This window comes from Haematobia irritans, chromosome 5 (assembly GCF_050003625.1).
Source record: "Haematobia irritans isolate KBUSLIRL chromosome 5, ASM5000362v1, whole genome shotgun sequence".
Lineage (NCBI taxonomy): Eukaryota > Metazoa > Arthropoda > Insecta > Diptera > Muscidae > Haematobia > Haematobia irritans.
Genome location: NC_134401.1, coordinates 131,214,902 through 131,238,715, shown reverse-complemented (window position 1 = coordinate 131,238,715; position 23,814 = coordinate 131,214,902).

The following is a 23,814-nucleotide window of genomic DNA, read 5'->3' as shown; positions in this document are numbered from 1 at the left end:
CAAAATTTCTTTGCTTATAATTTTTTTTTTCGCTTAGGAAATTATCTCAAAATTACTTTTCTATAAATTTTTTCTTTATTTCTTTGCTATAGGAAAGTTTGTCCAAATGTCACACTGAAAAAAATATTGTCGTGGAGCCAAAGATTTCATATCCTTAAAATACGAATGCAAATTTAGCTTAGCATAGAAGACGCATTACTCTAATATACAGTCTTGTCTAAAAGTCGATAAACTTTACAATGAAGTCGTATTTTCCTTATAATTAAGTGATTTGAATTAAAAATGGGTATCGTAACATGAAAGAAAAAATATTTAGGATAAGGTCAACTTGACTTTAATAATTCAGAAAAAATCTTTAAAATTAATGAAATTGTCTTTAAGTTTGTTGTCTTTTTGCATATTGACTACAAAGCAAAAAATCGTTAAAAAATAGGACATGTTTTTCAACACTTTATTTTAAAGACGTTTTTTACTTGAAACATAGCATAATTTCTACTGGAAGTCGAGTCTGAATTTGGAAAATAAAGTTGTCGTTAACTCGTTTTTAAAGGATTTTGATGGCATATGAAGAAAAAAAGCTAAAAAAACGAAAAATTTAAATTTGCTTCCTAGAAGCTTCTTTGGCACGGAATCAATACCAAAATTTTTAAAGTAAAGACAAAATCTTTGGAACCGGGCATACTTTTTTTTCAGTACATTTCTATAGGAAATTTTCTCAAAATTTTTTTGTTTAGGACATTTTCTCAAAATTTATTTGGTATATGATTTCTATACAAAATTTTCTCATAATTTTTTAGCTTAGGAAATCGTTGTTAAAAATTTTTCAAAATTTATTTGTTATTGTTATTTTCTCAAAATGTGTTATAGGAAATTTTGCCAAAATTTCTGTGCAATAGGCAATTTTGTCAACAACTTTTTTGCTATAAAAAATTTTCTCATAATTTTTTAGCTTAAGAAATCGTTGTTAAAATTTTTCCAAAATTTATTTGTTATTGTTATTTTCTCAATTTTTTTTTTATAGGAAATTTTGCCAAAATTTCTTTGCAATAGGCAATTTTGTCAAAAATTTTTTACTATACGAAATTTTCTAAAAATTTCTTTGCTACACCGAAAGAATTCTCTTCGTTAATTTTACGAAGAATTCTTCATTAACTATTCTTCCTGAATTCTTCATTAAAATAACGAAATTTTCATTCATTTTCGTAAATTTTACGAAGAACATTTTACGAATATACGAAACTTCTACGAAACATTCTACATTAACTTTTCTTCGTAGAAAGTTCGTACTTTTAACGAAACTTTCTTCACATTTCATGAATTTTGTGAAGAAGTTTTTACGAATATTTTACGAAACATTCTGCGTGAAAATTTCTTCATAAAAAGTACGAAACATTTTCTTTGAAATAACGAAGAAGTTTCATTGAAGTTGTAAAATTTCCGTTCGCGGCATTAAATTGTCTTTTATAATGTGCTTGAGTGTATTCCTTTATTCTATTTTTTTATGCAAGTCTATGCTACTTCTCATTTGGGTGATAGCGCGCTATGAATAAAAGTGAAGCAATAAAATTAAAAATTATTCAAAAACTTAAGATGTAAAGAAGTGATGTCATTTTTCACACTTGCAACTACAACCAAATGCACTTTCGACTATAATTTTTTTTTTAAAGTTCGAACATTTTTCAGAAAAAAGTACGAATTTTTTTCATAAAAAGTACGAAAATTTTTCATAAAAACTACGAAAATTTTTCATAAAAAGTACGAAACATTTTCATAAAAAGAACGAAATTGTTTCATAAAAAGTACGAAGATTTTTCATAAAAAGTACGAAGATTCTTCATAAAAAGTACGAATTTTTTTCTTACAAACTACGAAAATTTTGGAAGAACTTTTCTTCGTAAAAAGTACGAAATATTTCGTACTTTTAATGAAAAGTTTCTTTGGTTGTAAAACAATGACAAATTTCGTACTTTTAACGAAAATTTTCGTTCTTTTTACGAAGAAAATTCTTTCGGTGTATAGGAAATTTTTCTCAACATTTATTTGCTATAGGATATTGTGCCGCCCTACAGTGAAAATAGTTTGAAATTATTGTATTGCCAACGTGAATTGTGTAAAGTAAAATGCCCTTCTAAAACCCTACTTAGTCATCAATCCATCGAAATGTTAGTCCATAGAAATAAATATTAAGGTAATAACACAAGAAGATGAATATTCCTTGAAATTAATTGAAGCCCGTTATAATCTGGGCTAGAACCCAAGACTTTGTATGTATCCTAATGCAGTGATAGAAAATGCTTCGTTAACGAAATGTGTTATTATATTCGTAAATATAACGAAATGTTTCATTATAATAATGATTTTTCTGTTAAACGATGATATGTTTCATACTACTAACGGAACTTTTCATTGTCATAATAAACGTTATTCTTTATATCAACGATTAAATGTCGTTGATAAAATTTTAATGAAAAACAAAAATTTTTTAACAAACAAAACAATAATGTTACCTAAATGGTTTATTTTCAATTTTGTATACAGTGAAACCTCTCAAACTTAGACACTCTGAAACCCGGACATCCCCCAAACATGGACAGTTGTGCGGGGACCTTTGGTGTCCACCTTTCAGAGGTTTCACTGTATATTTATTTTTATAGATTTAATATTCAAACTTTAATTGCGAATTAGCCAAAACGGACTACTAAATTTGTATACCCTTCTGTCTAAGGGTAGAGGATACAACAAAAATGTTTTTTTTTGTTTCTGTTTAACAACCATAACATTGAGTTACTGTAAAACATACCACCAAATTAAACAGCAATAGCAGCGGTAGCCCCGGTGTCTGCATTGAGGATTTTCAGGATATAAATTCGAAAGGACCAAATACCATCATTACTATACGCAAAAAAACAAAAATCGACGAACTTACCCTATCCCTGTAGCTACAACATATTCGAACACACACACTCACACATATGTAAAATAACATGCGTGTATTCATATCAAATGAATACGAGTTGGACGATTCACATGTATGTTACTTGCGTGTATAGAAGAGAGGTTTTTGCCACAGCCAACTTCATATGTGCCCCTTTTCGAACATTTACTAGTGTTATTGTTTTTGTTGCTGATGTGGCTATTAAAACAATAGCAAAATGTTTATGCATTTCATGGATGTCCTTAATCATAGAACCAGAGCAGAAGGACAGACATACACTGGCAAACAGACAGATATTCAGCAAGGCCAGCCTCACATTTCACTCTCTCTCTCCCGCAGTCTCTACCTCTCAAGTTGCCGTAGGACATACACGTGTTTTTGCAAATATTTGCATGCGTGTATCTCTTTGTCTATACGATGGAGTTTTACTAATTCCCTTACGGGGGTCATCGGCCATTGTCATCTTTCCTGACATACCTTTTCATCATATCTGGGAGTGGGAGTGCAAACAACCATAACAAAAAAGAATAACGAAAATAGCAACAAATTTGTTTTGGTCCTTTTTTTGGCGATAGGCCGCCATAACAAAGGATTAAGGTTTTAGCATGTGAATTGCCTTAGGGGGAGATAGTTAAAATCGCTAATATAAAGAGTATGTGGAATAAAGTCTAGAGGAAAAATGGTTCATGTTTAATTCATGGTGCTTGTGATAGACAATAGATAACATCCGGAAAGTGTTGCAAAGTATGGGTCATCTCGAAATTTTCGCGGGGAAGTTTTGAATTGTAATGCTGCTTAAGTTTAGCGCGTGAGTGACTTATCTGAAACGTTGCAGAATACTTTTTACAATTTCAAGAATATGATCCTATTTAACCATAAATACTTAGTCTCATTATCTGAGCCGCAAGTGTAATTTATTATCGTGTACACACAGTGAAAAAAGCATGCTCAGTTCCAAAGATTTTGTCTTTAATCTAATGATTTTAATATTGATTCCGATCCAAAGAAGCTGAGAAGAACTGAAGTTAGGTTAGGTTAGGTTAGGTGGCAGCCCGATGTATCAGACTCACTTAGACTATTCAGTCCATTGTGATACCACATTGGTGAACTTCTCTCTTATCACTGAGTTCTGCCTGATTTCATGTTAAGCTCAATGACAAGGGACCTCCTTTTTATAGCCGAGTCCGAACGGCGTTCCACATTGCAGCGAAACCACTTAGAGAAGCATTGAAATACTCAGAAATGCCACCAGCATTACTGAGGTGGGATAATCCACCGCTGAAAAACTTTTTGGTGTTCGGTCGAAGCAGGAATCGAACCCACGACCTTGTGTATGCAAGGCGGGCATGCTAACCATTGCACCACGGTGGATAACTTTCAGGCACAAATCACTTTTAACTGTGAGATTTGCGTACTTGATTCTAGGAAACAAATTTTAATATATTAGTTTTTTCTGTCTTTTTCTTCATGTGCTCTAAGAAGAATTAACCCTCTAATGCCCCAACATTTTTGCCAGCTGATTAAATATACAATGTTAACGATACAAAAGCAAGAAAGCTAAACAAGAAAAAATTATATGGTAAAATTCAGCATATGCTGCAAAGCCTTATGAACAGTTTTAACTAAGTTTTTTTTTTATTTTATCCATTTTTGTTGTCTAAAGGTGTGTTTTACTAAAAGCTTCCTGATATAATGAAGCCCGCATAAAGGCGGGATTGGGCATTAGAGGGTTAAGAAAACATTTTTATACCCACCACCATAGAATGGTGATGGGGGTATAATAAGTTTGTCATTCCGTGTGTAACACATCGAAATATCGATTTCCGACTATATAAAGTACCACGATCAAGAATATAGATCAGGGAGAAATTCTAAGACGATATAACGATGTCCGTCTGTCCGTCTGTCTGTTGTAATCACGCTACAACCTTCAATAATGGCGCTATCGTCCTGAAATTTAGCACAGATTCGTTGTTTGTTTGCAGGCAGGTCAAGTTCGAAGATGGGCTATATCGGTCCAGGTTTTGATATTCTCCCCATATAAACCGACCTCCCGATTTGGGGTCTTGGGCTTACAGAAACCGTAGGTTTTATCCAATTTGCCTGAAATTGAAAATCTAGAGGTACTTGAGGACCATAAAAAGGTGTGCCGAAAATGGTGCCCATCGGTCCATGTTTTGGTATAGCCCCCATATAGACCGATCTCCCGATTTTGCTTCTTGGGCTTCTAGAAACTGTATTTACTATCCGATTTGCCTGAAATTGGAAATCTAGAGGTATTTTGGGACCATAAAGAGGTGTGTCGAAAATAGTCCGTATAGGTCCATGTTTTGGTATAGCCCCCATAGAGACCAATCTCCCGATTTTTATTCTTGGGCTTCTATTAACTGTATTTCCCGATTTGTCTGAAATTGGAAATCTAGAGGTATTTTGGGACCACAAATAGGTGTGCCGGAATTGAGGTGTATCGGTCCATTTTGATACCCTGCGCCACACTGTGGAACAGGGTATTATAAGTTAGTGCATATGTTTGTAACACCCAGAAGGAGACGAGATAGGCACATGGTGTCTTTGACAATAATGCTCAGGGTGGGTCCCTGAGTCGATATAACCATGTCAGTCTGTCTGTGAACACATTTTTGTGATCAAAGTCTAGGTCGCAATTTAAATCCAATCGCCTTCAAATTTGGCACATGTTCCTAATTTGGGTAAGAATAGAACCCTATTGATTTTGGAAGAAATCGGTTCAGACTTAGATATAGCTCCCATATATATCTTTCGCCCGATATGGACTAATATGGACCCAGCAGCCAGAGTTTTATACCGATTTGCTTGAAATTTTGTACAAACATAACACTTGGTCGTATAGTCAAGTGTGCAAAATTTGATTGAAATGGGTTCAGATTTAGATATGGCTCCCATATATATCTTTCACCCGATATGGACTAATATGGTCCTAAAAGCCAGTGTTTTGGCCCAATTTGGTTGAAATTTTGCACAGGGAGTAGATTTAGCATTGTAGCTATGCGTGCAAAATTTGATTGAAATCGATTCAGATTTAGATATAGCTCCCATATATATCTTTCGCCCGATATGGACTAATATGGTCCTAAAAGCCAGAGTTTTGGCCCAATTTGAAATTTTGCACAGGGAGTACAATTAGTAGTGCAGTTAAGTGTGCAAAATTTGATTGAAATCGGTTCAGATTTAGATATAGCTCCCATATATATCTTTCGCCCGATATGGATAAATGTTTCCCATATTTTTTTACTAACATTGTGTTCCACCCTAATGCATTAGCCGACTTAAATTTTGAGTCTATAGATTTTGTAGAAGTCTGTTAAATTCTGTCCAGATCGAGTGATATTTAAATGTATGTATTTGGGACAAACCTTTATATATAGCCCCCAACACATTTGACGGATGTGATATGGTATCGAAAATTTAAACCTACAAAGTGGTGCAGGGTATAATATAGTCGGCCCCGCCCGACTTTAGACTTTCCTTACTTGTTTTGTATAACCTTAGTATAGACCGATCTCGCGATTTTGCTTCTTGGGCTTCTAGAAACTGTATTTACTATCCGATTTGCCTGAAATTGAAAATCTAGAGGTATTTAGGACAATAAAAAGGTGTGCCGAAAATGGTGCCCTTCGGTTCATGTTTTGGTATAGCCCCTATATAGACTGATCTCCCGATTTCGCTTCTTGGGCTTCTAGAATTCGTAGTTTTCACCCAATTCGTCTGAAAGTGGAATTCTAGAGGTATTGTGAGGAACATTAAGAGGTGGTGAGTATTGGTCCTTGTTTTGGTATAGCCCCCATATAGACCTAACTCCCGAATTTATTTCTAGGACTTCTGGAATCCGGCTGACCACAAATAGGTCAGCCGAATATGGTGTGTGTCGACCCATATTCATATAGACCGATCTCCAGAATTAAATCCTTGGGCTTCCCGGGCTTGATTCCGAAAACTTCGGTTAAAATTTTACGATGTAAGAATGTTTATTCTGGTTGTATCTTAAAAGATACAGTGCGCATATAATGGTTAATCTAAAGATTTAATATATGTTAATTTAAAGACTACTTCTTTAAATTAAAAATGTTTTTCCTTACTTGGAGGAAAAATTGCCTTACCTGCAAAGACCTCCGACTTTAACAGAGGGTCGCAAATTTTCAATTTTCTATGTGGGCTATACCATTTGTGTCCCAGATTTAATGAACAAAATTTTTAAACGCAGATTATATTTTTTTTTTTTATTAAAATTTCATTATTTTAAAGAATTTTCTCCTTAATATTGTGTAATTTGCGTGTCATACAATTTAGGTTGGATAATCTTCCATATTAGGTCAATATCTTTTTCAGTGTATATACCAAGGACAAGCCTATTTTAAGGATATGTCCCAGTTTAGAAAGCTCCCGGGGATAAGGACATACAATGTGTTCCATTGAATGTTGGTTATACCGATAATTTTTGATTGCATTTCAGAGATTGGCGTCAATTTCATTCATATATCAGAAACAAGTTTCTTTTGGAAAATTTAAAAAGTTTCTGCAATTGACAGAAAATTATCCTTGTATATCATCCATTTAATTTCTCATGATGTAAATTCTGGGTTAATAAACAACTAGGATACAATCATTTTATTTAATAGGCATATATTAGTTGCACTCTAATTATTGAATGTTTATGCATCCTATTCAATTTAAATTACCAGCTCTCTTATCGTTGTTGGCGTTCCATGTAAGTGGAAAATCTATATCTGAATTCGCTATATATTAATTATTTGCCAAAATCTATGTAGGCTTATTGCTATGTCGGAGCCATTCTGGGAAATAAAATGTGCACATAATATTTGCAATTACAAGTTTCACTCTCACCACAAGCCTTTCCCTCAAACTAAATGAAAAGTAAAACTTTTCAATCAAACTACAGATAATGTGGGCCTTTGAATTCTCAATTTCATATAATTGGGGTTACTAAACCACAGAAAAACATATGAATGAAATTTACCCAACCAGAGCAAATAAACCACATAATTTAATTAATTTCCATTTAATTAATGCCATTGATTCATATTAAACTAACTTCCCTCCAACGAACACATACGCACGCATACCTTCAAATTTATTAAAGTAAATTGAAATATCATAAATCTGAATGTGAAAATGCTAGTGCTCTAAATAATTGAATTTGTGTTGAACACATCTAACGAAAATCTAATTAAAAACTAATTGGCTACACAGTAAATTAGGAGGAATAAAAAAAAACTAGTTTAATTGCTATTAAACGGGAATATTTGAAAATATGCCATTTTCATAAAAAGATTCACAGAGATAAAAGGAAGTTTATGACATAAAACAATGCAAAGAAACCCCCACCTTTTAATGATTAAGAAGAGTTTGGTATTCCCGAACAATCCAAAGATATCGGTGGGATGTCATTAATGACTATTAAGTGAGAGATGAATATTACTGAAGCAAAGATTTCGTCTGTTATCTACCAATAGTGTCCCTTGAATTTGACCTAATAATACGAGGTTCTTAATATGAACTTAATTTATTTGCAACTTTGAACTTTTGATGACGAGCCAGTCACATTTTCATATACATTTTGTTATACCCTCCACCATATTAACTTTATCATTCCGTTTGTAACAAATCGAAATATACACGCAAAGAAAAAAAAAACGTTTGGAAAACGTTTACCGAAAACGTTTTTCTTTTGTTAGAGTTTTTTGAATTGCTTCGAAAATTTAAAACTTTTATCACCAAAAAAAAATCGTTTGTTACAAAATTTTTATTTTTTCAATAAAAAAAGTTATTTTTGAAACAACAACAAAGTCCATTTCGTTTATATCAAACACTGTTCTTTTCTTACCTTAGGTCTTTAATAAGACACTTTCTACACGGATGAAAAAGGCCGTTTTTCATATGTTTGACTATAAACATTATATGTTTGGAACACAAATTTTTAAACACAATATTTTTGAGTGCAAGCATATAATGTTCATAAACTAGCATAACATGTTTGGGACATATATGTTAATATGTTAGAACATATTATGTTTGGGACATAAAATGTTTGTAAATATAATATGCTTGGATGCAAACATATATTAATTTAGAAATAGCCTATAAACATATATGTGTTTAGTAGCTTGGAGCGCTATTTAACAGGGAGCGATATTGAATTAAGTTGGTGGTTGTTGCTTGTTATTACAAAATTAAAATCCTTACAAACTGTGTGGTCCGCTGTTCGAATCCCCGTCCGGCAAAAGGTAAAATTAAAATAAAAAAATCATACAATTGAATAATTTCTTCTACAATGTTTGTATTACAGAAAAAGGTGCTAAGAACTAAAAAATCTCGTGGAAGTGAGAAAGATGTGGGGGAATATACAATTAGGCAGAAACAAAATTTTGAGCATTCAGGTCGAAAACCTATGTTGTTAGCACCTATATTACCTGTTTATTTTCATAATTCATTATGATTGTAAATATATAAATAAATAAATAAAATTTTGAGCACAATATTGTTTGGGAGAATTTTTTTTTAAGCATATAATATTTTTGGGTGCAAAATGCTTCCAAACATATTATATGTTCACATAATAACATATTGTTTTTTGGAAGACAATATTATTGAATTTGGATGCAAAAATACAAAATGTTTGGAACTTAGACTACCCAAACATATATTGTTTAGACCAATATGCTTTCAAACATATTATATATTGGAAGAGATCAAACATATAAATGTTTGGGCAATACCCAAAAATGTATATGCTTGAAGCAAAATATGTTTGGGAGTATATGTTACAGAAGCGATTTTTTGTGAGCGTGTACAGTTCAAAATTTAATATAGTACAATGTAATGTTGAACATTTTTTCGGAATCTTCCGAAAATATATAGAAAATATGTACAAAAAAAAAACAAAACAAAACAAAAAACTTTAGTCGAAGCAGGGATCGAACCCACGACCCTTGGCATGCAAGTCGGACGTAGCATCCACTGCTCCACGGTGCCAAACTAAATGTTTGTTTCTGTTAAATAAACTTTGTTTATTCGGTTCGTGGGCGCCGCAAGCTATGCTATATAAATATAACTAATATAGATAATTATCTATTGATAATCATAACAGGTACATAGCTCAGTGGTTAGTGTGTTGGCTTACAAAGTGCATGGTCCGCGGTTCGATTCTACGTCCAGGCGAAAGGTAAAAAAATTTTAAAAATTTAGAAAATCGTATAATTTCTTCTACATTGTTGGTATTACAGGAAAAGGTGTTAAGAACTTAACAAACCTCGTGGATGTGAGAAAGATGTGAGGGAAAATGTAATTAGCAAGAAAACAATGTTTTTTTTTGAGTTTGTCTTTATGAAATTGTTTTTACATCCTGGATAAGAATAAACGTTTATCACAAAAGTATATACTTTTCTTCCAAATATACTTCCTTACAGCGAAAAGCAAATGAGAAACGAACTTTATTTGTCTTAAATTTTGTTTGGGAGGAAATAATTATTTTTTTGCGTGTAGGTGTAAGACCCCATATAGTGTATATATTCTGGGTCGTGGTGACTGAAAACAAATATATACGGCAGTAAGTTCGGCCAGGCCGATTCATATGTACCCTCCACCATGGATTGCGTAGAAACTTCTACTAAAGACTGTCATCCACAATCGAATTGCTTGGGTTGCGGTAACACTTGCCGATAGCAAGGTATCTTAAAACTTCTTAACATTGCCTTCTAAATTGTAAGTTAGTCCACACGGGTTATATATTAAACAAAAAATGGCCGATTAAATACGTATATAATTCAGTTTGATAAAATTTTGTTTAGAAATAAAATTTTTTTTATAGAAATTAAATTTTGACAAAATTTTCTATAGAAATAATTTTTTTTTACAAAATTTTCTATAGAAATAAAATTTTGACAAAAATTTCTATAGAAATAAAATTTTGACAAAATTTTCTATAGAAATAAATTTTTGACAAAAATTTCTATAGAAATCAAATTTTGACAAAATTTTCTATAGTAGAGGATGTTGATGAGGAATGTTGTAATTCCAAAACGTGCGTCCATCTAACCATCTTGCAGTCTATAGGGGCTTTGCCTAAATAAATTTGACAAACATTCTTTTCCTCTTTTGGTTAAGCTACTCTTGTAGTTTAGTCAACACAACGGTTTTAAAGCTGAGATCAAAACAACAGAAATAAAATTTTGACAAAATTTTCTATAGAAATAAAATTTTGATAAAATTTTCTATTGAAATAAAATTTTCATAAAATTTTCTATAGAAATAAAATTTTTATAAAATTTTCTATGGAAATAAAATTTTGATAAAATTATCTAAAGAAATAAAATTTTGGCACAATTTTCTATAGAAATAAAATTCTGGCCGAGTGACAACCATTATTATGAACCGATATGGACCAATTTTTGTGTGATTGGGGATCGGATATATATAACTATAGACCGATATGGACCAATTTTGGTATGGCTGTTAGCGGCCATATACTAGTGCTATGTATCAAATTTCAACCGAATCGGTTGAATTATGCTTCTCCAAGAGGTTCCAGAAGTCAAATCTTGGGATCGGTTTATATGAGGGCTATATATAATTATGGACTGATATGGACCAAAACCTGCATGGTTGTTAGAGACCATATACTAACACCACATAATAAATTTCAATCAGATCGGATGAATTTTGCTCTTCCAAGAGGCTCCGGGGTTCAAATCTGGGGATCGGTTTATATGGGGGCTATATAGAATTATGGACCGATATGAACCAATTTTTTCATGGTTGTTAGATACCATATAGTTACACTTCGTACCGAATTTCAACCAGATCGGATGAATTTTACTCTTCCACGAGGCTCCGGAGGTAAAATCTTGGGATCGGTTTATATGGAGGCTATATAGAATTAAGGACCGATATGAGCCAATTTTTGCATGGTTGTTAGATACGATATAGTTACACTTCGTACCGAATTTCAACCGGATCGGATGAATTTTGCTCCTCCAAGAGGCTCCGGAGGTCAAATCTGGCGATCGGTTTATATGGGGGCTATATATAATTATGAACCGATATGGATCAATTTCTGCATGGTTGTTAGAGACCATATACTAACACCACGTACTAAATATCAATCAGATCGGATGAATTTTGCTCTTCCAAGAGGCTCCGGGGTTCAAATCTGGGGATCGATTTATATGGGAGCTATATATAATTATGGACCGATATGGACCAATTTTTGCACGGTTGTTAGAGACCATATGCCAATACTAAGTACAAAATTTCATCCGGATCGGATCCAATTTGCTACTCTTTGAGGCTCCGCAAGCCAAATCTGGGGATCGGTTTATATGGAGGCTGTATATAATTATGGACCAATTTTTGCATAGTTGCTGACCATATACTTACACTATGTACTAAATTTCAGCCGGATCGGATGAAATTTGCTTCTCTTAGTTTGCGGACCAAATCTGGTCTGCGTCTTTTGTGAAGCAACTTTTTTATTGTGAAACAAGTATAAACGGCCGAAAGTTCGGCCAGGCCGAAGCTTATGTACTCTCCACCATGGATTGCGTAGAAACTTCTACTGAAGACTGTCATCCAGAATCGAATTTCTTGGGTTGCGGTCACAATTGCCGATGGCAAGGTATCTTAAAACTTCCTAACACCGTAATATATACCACATAGTCCATACGTGGTATATATTAAACTAAAAAAGACCGATTAAATACGTATATAATTAAGTTTAAAGTTTCTAGAGAAATAAAATTTTGACAACATTTTCTATAGAAGTAAAATTTGGAAAAAATGTTCTATAGAAATAAAATTCTGACAAAATTTTCTATGGAAATAAAATTTTGACAAAATGTTCTATAAAAATAAAATTTTGGTAGATTATTTTTGGCTCACGCGGCAACCATGATTATGAACCGATAAGGACCATATTTTGTGTGATTGGGGATCGCGTATATATAACTTTAGACCTATATGGACCAAATTTGGCATGATTATTAGCTGCCTTATACTAATACCACGTTGCAAATTTCAACCGGATCGGATGAATTTTGCTCCTCTAAGAGGCTCCGGAGATCAAATCTGGGGAACGGTTTATATGGGGGCTATATATAATTATGGACTGATATGAACCAATTCCTACATGGTTGTTGGATACTATATAATAACATCACGTACCAAATTTCAACCGAATCGGATGAATTTTGCTTTTCCAAGGGGTTCTGGAGGTCAAATCTAGGGATCGGTTTATATGGGGGCTATATATAATTATGGACCGATGTCGACCAATTTTTGCATGGGTGTTTGAGGTCATATATTAACACCACGTACCCAATTTCAACCGGATCGGATAAATTTTGCTCCTCTAAGAGGCTCCGGAGGTCAAATCTGGGGATCGGCTTATATGGGGGCTATATATAATTATGGACCGATGTCGACCAATTTTTGCATGGGTGTTTCAGGTCATATATTAACACCACGTACCCAATTTCAACCGGATCGGATAAATTTTGCTCCTCTAAGAGGCTCCGGAGGTCAAATCTGGGGATCGGCTTATATGGGGGCTATATAAATTTATAGGCCGATATGGACCAATTTTGGCACGGTTGTTAGAGACAATATAGTAACACCATGTACCAAATTTCAGCCGGATCGGATGAAATTTGGTTCTCTTAGAGGCTCCGCAATCCAAATCGGGGGATCGGTTTATATGGGGGCTATACGTAAAAGTGGACCGATATGGACCAATTTTTGCATGGTTGTTAGAGACCATATACTTACACCATGTACCAAATTTCAGCCGGATCGGATGAAATTTGCTTCTCTTAGAGAAATCGCAAGCCAAATTTGGGGGTCCGTTTATATGGGGGCTATACGTAAAAGTGGACCATTATGGACCAATTTTTGCATGGTTGTTAGAGACCATATACTAACACCATGTACCAAATTTCAGCCGGATCGGATGAAATTTGCTTCTCGTAGAGAAATCGCAAGCCAAATTTGGGGGTCCATTTATATGGAGGCTATACGTAAAAGTGGACCGATATGGACCAATTTTTGCATGGTTGTTAGAGACCATATACTTACACCATGGGGGCTATACGTAAAAGTGGACCCATATGGACCAATTTTTGCATGGTTGTTAGAGACCATATACTAACACCATGTACCAAATTTCAGCCGGATCGGATGAAATTTGCTTCTCTTAGAGAAATCGCAAGCCAAATTTGGGGGTCCGTTTATATGGGGGCTATACGTAAAAGTGGACCGATATGGCCCATTTGCAATACCATTCGACCTACATCAATAACAACTATTTGTGCCAAGTTTCAAGTCGATAGCTTGTTTCGTTTGGAAGTAAGCGTGATTTCAACAGACGGACGGACATTCTCAGATCAACTCAGAATTTCACCACGACCCAGAATATATATACTTTATGGGGTCTTAGAGCAATATTTCGATGTGTTACAATCGGAATGTCAAAGTTAATATACCCCCATCCTATGGTGGAGGGTATAAAAATTGGAGCGATTAGAAAATTTATTCTAACTTAATACTAAAATTTTATATAAATCAACAATGGAAGGGACTCTTCTGGCAGTTGAATCAGTGACCCAGTTTTGAGTATCTTATATCTTAAAATCTGGTGTTATCTTTATAAGATTCATATTTTATTATGATGGTGGTTGTATATAAGTTTGTCATTCAATTGGTAACATATCGAAATATCGATTTCTGACTATATTCTTGATCAGGGAGAAATTCTGAGACGATGTAACGATGTCCCTCTATCTGTCTGTGACAGCCTTCGATAACACAAAAACTCCAAACTAAAAATCACTTATGCCAGCTGAAAATACTCTATGAGAGGAGAAAAGTATTTTCTGGATTTTTCTATATTGGTTGCCGTTCGATTTTTATGAGCCTCTAAATTTTTTCTTAATTTTATTTCTATAAAAAATTTTGTCAAAATTGTATTTCTATAGAAAATTTTGTCAAAATGTTATTTCTATAGAAAATTTTTTAAAATTTTTATTTCTATAGAAAATTTTGTACAAATTTTATTTCTATAGAAAATTTTGTCAAAATTTTATTTCCATAGAAAATTTTGTAAATATTTTATATTTATTAAATTCAATCCGTGGGACATTTGAGCCTGAAGTATTTTGGAGAGTAAGGTTGGCACTAAAAAAACACCAAAGTATCGGTCATCTAAAAACGGCGCTTCTTGGGGAATGTGCCAAAATACAGAGATGTAATAAAAAAACTTGTCCGGTTCCAAAGATTTTGTCTTTACACTAACCACTTTTTCGTAACCTACTTAAAATTTTTCTCATCTGTATTCTCCATTTATTGTGGTAACGAAATTCCACAGTTTTCCTTTAATTCCACTGTGCACGCGGTGGCGTAGTAGCAAAGATGACTGAATAATTGCCATGATGAGGCAAAATCTTGGAGTAACAGACAAAAGTTGTACATCATGACAGCAATTGTGATTGGGATGATGCACCACATGCTTCATGCTGACGCAGTGACAACCACGATCATGTCATCATCATCACCATCAACGCAGGAACGAGCGACCGGTGTCTACTACACCATTGCCACCGCCACTGCAACTCCATGGCACTCCAGTTGAAAAGTGCCTTGTTAGTGGAGTGTTTAACATAAATAGCATACTTTTTAAACGAATGCCCCCAAAGCCAAAGAACAAAACCCAACGAAAAAAATCCGATGGTGTTTACACTCAAATTATATGCATCAACATTTAATGGATGGTACAAAAAAAAAAAACGAAGAATATGCGGACCAACCAGGCAAAAAAAGGAGAATAACCTGAATGTGCTGTAGGGAATGAATTTTAAATATCTCAACCACATTTGGAAGAATAATAGTCACTGTATGAGCCAAAGAGGCAGAAAGAAAATGATTTAAATAAAATTTAAAGAGTCCCTTGATTCGTTTTTTGTGGTGTGGAGAATTTCAGTTGAGTATGAGCTTTTTTCTTTTCTTCTTTAAAATCCCACGCTTTCACTTTTTGACTGTGTATTACAAGGAGGAACATTTATGCAAATACTAGCATATGTACAATTCAAATACAATGTACGAGGATAATGTGACAATGTAAGGAATATGTTGTTAATATTGTTATTCTAATTATGTTCACATATAAAAAAACACCGATGTGTTATCAGGAAACAACCCAAGAAGTACTGCTTTAACAGCCTTCGCCCATGGGGGTCTTAATATAAAGTCATGTTGATATGTCTGTCTTCACGTTATGCCTCTTGTCTGTGGAGTCTACACAGAGGATGCAACTGTTAGTATAATTGTACTAAATTTAGTAAATTTTACATGGACAAAATACAATGGTACTACAATTAACTATTTGGAACAATTTGACTTATTCAGTGTGTCTGGTTATATGTAGTGTTACCATTGGGCCAATTTAGTGACACACATTTAGTGACTTTTTGCCAGCCTTGAAATTTTTGTGCCACTTTTATGCTGTACCACTAAATGATGAACTTTTTACATTTTGTGCCACTTTTTTGGTGCATTAGTTTGTGTAAATTTATAATACAGATACTAGAGGGAAAAAAGCTGATACACCGATGGATCAAGCTTGGCTGAGGAGACGGGACTGGGCGTGTTTGTTGAGGACCCAAACACCGAGATCCTATTCTGATTACCGGACCACAGTCCAATCCTGCAGGCGGAAGTTCATGCCATAACGCAATGTGTTAAAAGGCTCGGAAATAACGAAGGGCAATAGGAGTCATTACGGTTCGACCCAATACAGTTCGCAAAACATGATCAACGAATACACAGAATACGGCAGGATCCATATCATATGGGTGTTAGAGACCATATACTAACACCATGTACCAAATTTCAGCCGGATCGGATGAAATTTGCTTCTCTTAGAGAAATCGCAAGCCAAATTTGGGGGTCCGTTTATATGGGGGCTATACGTAAAAGTGGACCGATATGGCCCATTTGCAATACCATCCGACCTACATCAATAACAACTACTTGTGCCAAGTTTCAAGTCGATAGCTTGTTTCGTTCGGAAGTTAGCGTGATTTAAATAGACGGACGGACGGACGGACATGCTCAGATCGACTCAGAATTTCACCACGACCCAGAATATATATACTTTATGGGGTCTTAGAGCAATATTTCGATGTGTTACAAACGGAATGACAAAGTTAATATACCCCCATCCTATGGCGGAGGGTATAAAAAATGGAAAAAAAGGAATTTCGTGTTATGATAAAATACTGTTTTCTGAAGGGAAAAAATACGGTGGAAGCAAAAACTTGGCTTCATAATGAGTTTCCGGACTCTGCCCCAGGGAAATCAACAATAATTGATCGGTATGCAAAATTCAAGCGTGGTGAAATGAGCACGGAGAACGGTGAATGCAGTGCAAGGCCGTAGCCAGGATTTTAATTCGGGGGGGGTTCAACTTTAGAAAAAAATATTCATATAATCTCAATATTTTTATACCCACCACCATAGAATGGTGACGGGGGTATAATAAGTTTGTCATTCCGTTTGTAACACATCGAAATATCGATTTCCGACTGTATAAAGTATATATATTCTTGATCAGGGAGAAATTCTAAGACGATATAACGATGTCCGTCTGTCTGTCTGTTGTAATCACGCTACAGTCTTCAATAATAAAGCAATCGTGCTGAAATTTTGCACAAACTCGTCTTTTGTCGGTGCAGGTTTTGATATAGTACCCATATAAACCGACCTCCCGATTTGGGGTCTTGGGCTTATAGAAATCGTAGTTTTTATCGAATTTGCCTGAAATTTGAAATCTAGAGGTACATTATGACCATTAAGAGGTGTGCCAAAAATGGTGAGTATCGGTCCATAGTTTGGTATAGCCCCCATATAGACCGATCACCCGATTTTACTTCTTGGGCTTATAGAAACCGCAGTTTTTAACCAATTTACCTGAAATTGGAAATCGAGAGGTACTTTAAAACCGTAAAGAGGTGTGCCAAAAATGATGAGCATCGGTCCATGTTTTGGTATGGTCCCCATATAAACCGACCTCCCGTTTTGGGAGGAAACCGTAGTTTTTATCCAATTTGCCTGAAATTGAAAATCTAGAGGTACTTGAGGACCATCAAAAGGTGTGCCAAAAATGGTGAGTATCGGTCCTTGTTTTGGTATAGTCCCTATATAGACCGATCACCCGATTTGGGGTCTTGGGCTTATAGAAACCGCAGTTTTTATCCAATTTGCCTGAAATTGGAAATCTAGAGGTATTTTCGGGCCATAAAGAGGTGTGCCGAAAACGGTGAGTATCGGTCCATATTTTAGTATAGCCCCCATAAGAACGATCTCCCGATTTAACTCCTTGGGGTTTTATCCGATTTTTGTTGAAATTGTAAATATTCTGGTATTTTAGGCTCACAAAAACGTGTATCGGATTAAGTTTTTATCGGTCCATTTGGTAATGCCTCCATATAGACCAACTTCACTTCTTGAGGGTATAGAAGGCGCACTGATCATGAAAATTGCCCGAAACTCAATGTAAAATTTCCAGATTTTACTTCTCGGGTGAAAATCTTCAGATTTAAGATTTCAAATCAAGACGTTATTTTATAATTTTCTTGCACACTTTTCTTACACACTCTAAAACTCAAACAAAAATGGTTCTTATAAATCCAGAATCTGATATAGTCCTCAAAGGTGAAATCTTTAAATTTATCTTCGGGAAGTGTCCTCAAGTCCTCAAGCCCTCCTGAAATTTCAAAGGAAACCCTAATATTTGGTTCATGGTGGTGGGTATTTAAGATTCGGCCCGGCCGAACTTGCTGCTGTATATACTTGTTATAATATTAAATTGAGCCGACGGGCTTTTTGGGCAGCAAATAAATCAATGACTTCTTCAGTCGGCACATTTATTTGGCGATGAACCGACATTAATGCCAATCCATTGAGTCTACTCTCGCTAGTCGAATTTCTAAGATACGTCTTTAATCTCTTCATTGTTGAAAATGAACGTTCGGATGAGCACGTACACACAAAAAAATTTCACGAAAATTTTTCCAATTAAAATTTTAATTGAGTTTTAAAAAATATTCAATTAAAAATTTAATTGATTTAACAAATTTTTTAATTGAAACAAAAATCAATCACAAAAATAGACATTTCAATTAAAAATTAATTGGATCAATTAATTTCGTGATTGAATCAGAAAAAAAAATTTTGTGTGTAGTAACTGCTGGGATGGAAAATGCAGTACGAAAGTACATTTTCAATACTTTTTCACATCGGTTAGTACCGTAGTACCCTCGCGAATGATTTAGTACCTTTTGTGTAGACATTTTTGAGTCGATATCAGATTTATGGTACAATAGCTTTGACAAAATATTGTAATATTTTGAGAAAGTCTTTATCAACCTTATTTGCTAATAATCTTTTACAAATATGGCAAAACAGACATGTTCATGTGGGAAGAAAATCTCGATTTTGTAAAAGACATAGTCAAAAACAGGATTTTATTAAACTTCAAGAATGTTTTAGTCGAAAAAAGAATGCGATTCTATATTATCGATTTTTTATTTCGGTAGAAAATGTTGTCAAAATTTTATTTCTATATAGAAATATAGAATTATGTCAAAATTTTATTTCAATTGAAAAGTTTGTAAAAATTTTATTTCTATAGGAAAATTTTGCAAAATTTTATTTCTATAGAAAAAATTTTGCAAAATTTTTTTCTATAGAATTTTTTTGCAAAATTTTATTTTCTTTAAAATTCAGTCTCTTGACAATAATCTTCCAGTGAAATTTTTGTTGAAATTTAGTAAAAAGTACCTTTCCGCTCAAAAAATACCTTTTTTGTACTTTCTTAAAAATTGTATTTTCCATCCCTGAGTAACTGGCAAAGTGACCAAAATTTTTAAAAGAATATGCACGTTTGGAAATATCTCTTTATTGCACTCTCAAAGTGCTTCCATCGCTGAATTAGGCAGGTTCTTTTCGCAGGTTTTGCGCCATTTCATTTACACATGTGTGTTTGGCTGTTTCGTTGTTGTTGCTATGGCCGAACAAAGCAAGTCATGTTCACAAAAAGAACAACAAACACACATAAAAAGCAGAAATACATTTTCCAAAAATGAAATTTGTGGTGCGAGAACAAAAACAATTTGTTTTTTTCGACCGTCGTTTGACGGGCTTTTCAACTAGTATTCTATGATTTGTGCAAGTTTTATAGGTAAGCGTTTTTCAAAATAAAACCTATGCAGCTAAAAATATATATTTCTTTATATAAAAATATTCATTCATTTCGGGGGGGGTTTGATCCCCCTCATCCCCCCCCCTGAATACGGCCTTGATGCAGTGGACGCCCGAAAGAGGTGGTTACCGACGAAAACATCAAAAAAATCCACAAAATGATTTTGAATGACCGTAAAATGAAGTTGATCGAGATAGCAGAGGCCTTAAAGATATCAAAAGAACGTGTTGGTCATATCATTCATCAATATTTGGATATGCGGAAGCTCTGTGCAAAATGGGTGCAGCGTGAGCTCACATTTGAAAAAAAAAACAACAACGTGTTAATGATTCTGAACGGTGTTTGCAGCTGTTAACTCATAATACACCCGAGTTTTTCCGTCGATATGTGACAATGGATGAAACATGGCTCCATCACTACACTCCTGAGTCCAATCGACAGTCGGCTGAGTGGACAACGACCGGTGAACCGTCTCCGAAGCGTGGAAAGACTCAAAAGTCCGCTGGCAATGTAATTGCCTCTGTTTTTTTTGGATGCGCATGGAATAATTTTTATCGATTATCTTGAGAAGGGAAAAACCATCAACAGTGACTATTATATGGCGTTATTGGAGCGTTTGAAGTTCGAAATCGCGGCAAAACGGCCCCATATGAAGAAGAAAAAAGTGTTGTTCCACCTAGACAACGCACCGTGCCACAAGTCATTGAGAACGATGGCAAAAATTCATGAATTGGGCTTCGAATTGCTTCCCCACCCACCGTATTCTCCAGATCTGGCCCCCAGCGACTTTTTCTTGTTCAAAATGATGCGCGCAGGGAAAAAAATTGGCTGCAGTGAAGACGTGATCGCCGAAACTGAGTCCTATTTTGAGGCAAAACCGAAGGAGTACTACCAAAATGGTATCAAAAAATTGGAAGGTCGTTATAATCGTTGTATCGCTTTTGACGGGAACTATGTTGAATAATAAAAACGAATTTTGACAAAAAAAATGTGTTTTTCTTTGTTAGACCGGGGACTTATCAGCCAACCTGTTATATACTTTATGGGGTCGTAGAGCAATATTTCGATGTGTTACAAACGGAATGAAAAAGTTAATATAATCCCCATCCTATGGTGGAGAGTATAAAAATTTAATTATAAGAATTTCCTGAGTAGCTAAAATATATCATATCTTTGGGAGGACATTTTTGGAAGTGCTTTTAAAGTTGTGCCTTTAAGATTTCTTTTTTATTATAATTATTAATTATAAGAACTTCCTGCGTATATAAATAAATAACATCTTTGGGAGGACATTTTTGGAAGTGCTTTAGAAGTACTTTCAAATTTTTTTTTGCTGGGTTGCTAAAACATCATATGCCATAAATAGTTTTAAGTTCCCGCAAATTGCAATTTATGTGAAAATAAAAAAATAAACTTAAATCCAAACTAGAGCAGCATAAAATTAAACCAAACTCAAATTAGGGATACTTAAATACAACCGATATAGTGGGCAAACTATATTTCATGTTCGGATACTTATTTGGGATATGTGAAGGACTAACAAGAGCTATGGGAAAATAATAAGACCCATATGAAAAACAAATGCCAGTGTAACACGCGAGCTTTAACACCACCTACCATAGCTTCGTTGAGCTTTTAATAACACATCACCTTACCGCCACCACCACCACTTCATATCCTAGAAAATATAAGCCAGCTATTATAGTGCGATAAAAAGGAAGTTAACGAATTGCACAACCTATAATCTGCACAAAATTATAATTCAAAATCTTTTGTTGTGAAAAAAAAATCATTTTTGGCACTTTTTCCATTTTTCCATACAACTTCAGCAATTTTATTCTATATAATTTTTGTTAAATCGATCTTTTTTTCATCATTTTTTCCTATTTTTTTTGCAGGTTGTGTTTTTTTTTCGCTAACAGCAAATCCTTGCACATGAAGTCAGCATTCAAAAACGTTTGAAAATATATGGCAGAGCAGCATATTGTCAAGTGATTTATGAGCATTAAAAGGATATTCGGTTACGGCATTTTTTAATACTTCAACCAACCGGTGGTTCTGTCGGGTGATTTGTCTGCTCCTACCATGCCAATTGTGCATGTGCGAGTGTTTTTGAACGGGAGAGAGTCGAGTCTAGCTGATGAATATATGAGAGTTATTTGAGCTTGTGTCTGTGTGGCTCTATGCTTAAATGTGAAAACATAAAACAGGATATTAACCGATTTTTTCGGCTTTTAAACATTCATTGCATATAACGAAGGTGGCAAAAAAAAAACAACAGAGCAGAGCAGCCATATGTTAATTAAATATAATACCGGTAAGTTTAGTTCACTTGTATAATTACGATTTATTATTGTTACTGGTTTTGTGATTTTTATTGTTCTTTATGTTTTCCTCTGATTTTACAATATGTGTTTTTTTTTGTGAATGAGAAAAAGGATGTAAGGATGAGTTTGTATGCAAAGCAATCTATATATCTATATAACATATATAAAATGCAATCTATGTTTGTTTAATTGTTTCTTTGTTTGTATGTTACGAGTTGGCTCCGAAACGGGCTGAACCGCTTTACTTGAAACTTTCAGAGATCGTAGGGGGCGTTCATGTGGTGAAAATAGGGTACCTCATTTTTTGACACCTGGTCGTGGAGGTGGACCTCCCCTTTGTCGGACTTTTTGAAAATTGGACCAAAGTTGACCGATTTGCTTGAAATTTTCAATGAAGGTTGGGGTCGGCATCTAGACAAAGATTCGCTACATTATATTTCGATATTTGGTGGCGGAGGGGGACCTCCCCTTTGTTCGACTTTTTTTTTAAGTACAGTGAAAAAACTAAAATTCTCTAAATTTTCTGAGATTTACAGAGAACATGCGGTGATGTTATGGAATTAATATGGGGTACCTGATGATTTCATATGTGTACGGGGAGGGGGACCTCCCCCTAGCCCTATTTTTTGAAACTTGGAACAAAATTATGCGATTTGCTTGAAATTTTCATTGAATGTTGGGGTTGGCATCTACACACAAAAAAAAAATTTTCTGATTCAATCACGAAATTAATTGATCCAATTAAAATTTAATTGAAATGTCTTCAATCACAGAAATGATAGTATCAATTAAAAAATTAATTGAAGGTCAATTAAAAAGTTAATTGATCCAATTAAAAAATTAATTGATACTATTATTTTTGTGATTGATTTTTGTTTCAATTAAAAAATTTGTTGAATCAATTAAATTTTTAATTGAACATTTTTTAAAACTCAATTAAAATTTTAATTGGGAAAATTTTCGTGAAATTTTTTTGTGTGTAGACAAAAAACCGCTACATTATTTTTCGATATTTGGTCGGGGAGGGGACCACTCCTTTGCCGGACTTTTTTCTTTAAAGTACAGTGAAAACAAAACTAAACTCCTTCGACTGAAATTTTACTGAAAAAATGAGTGAGGTTATGAAATTTATATCAGGTTCCTGATTTTTTAATAAAAATAAAAGGGCATAGGGAGACATCCGCTTCTGTTAAGTACATACAGAGAAACAATTAAACTTTACCGAGTTACTTGAAATTTACAGAGGA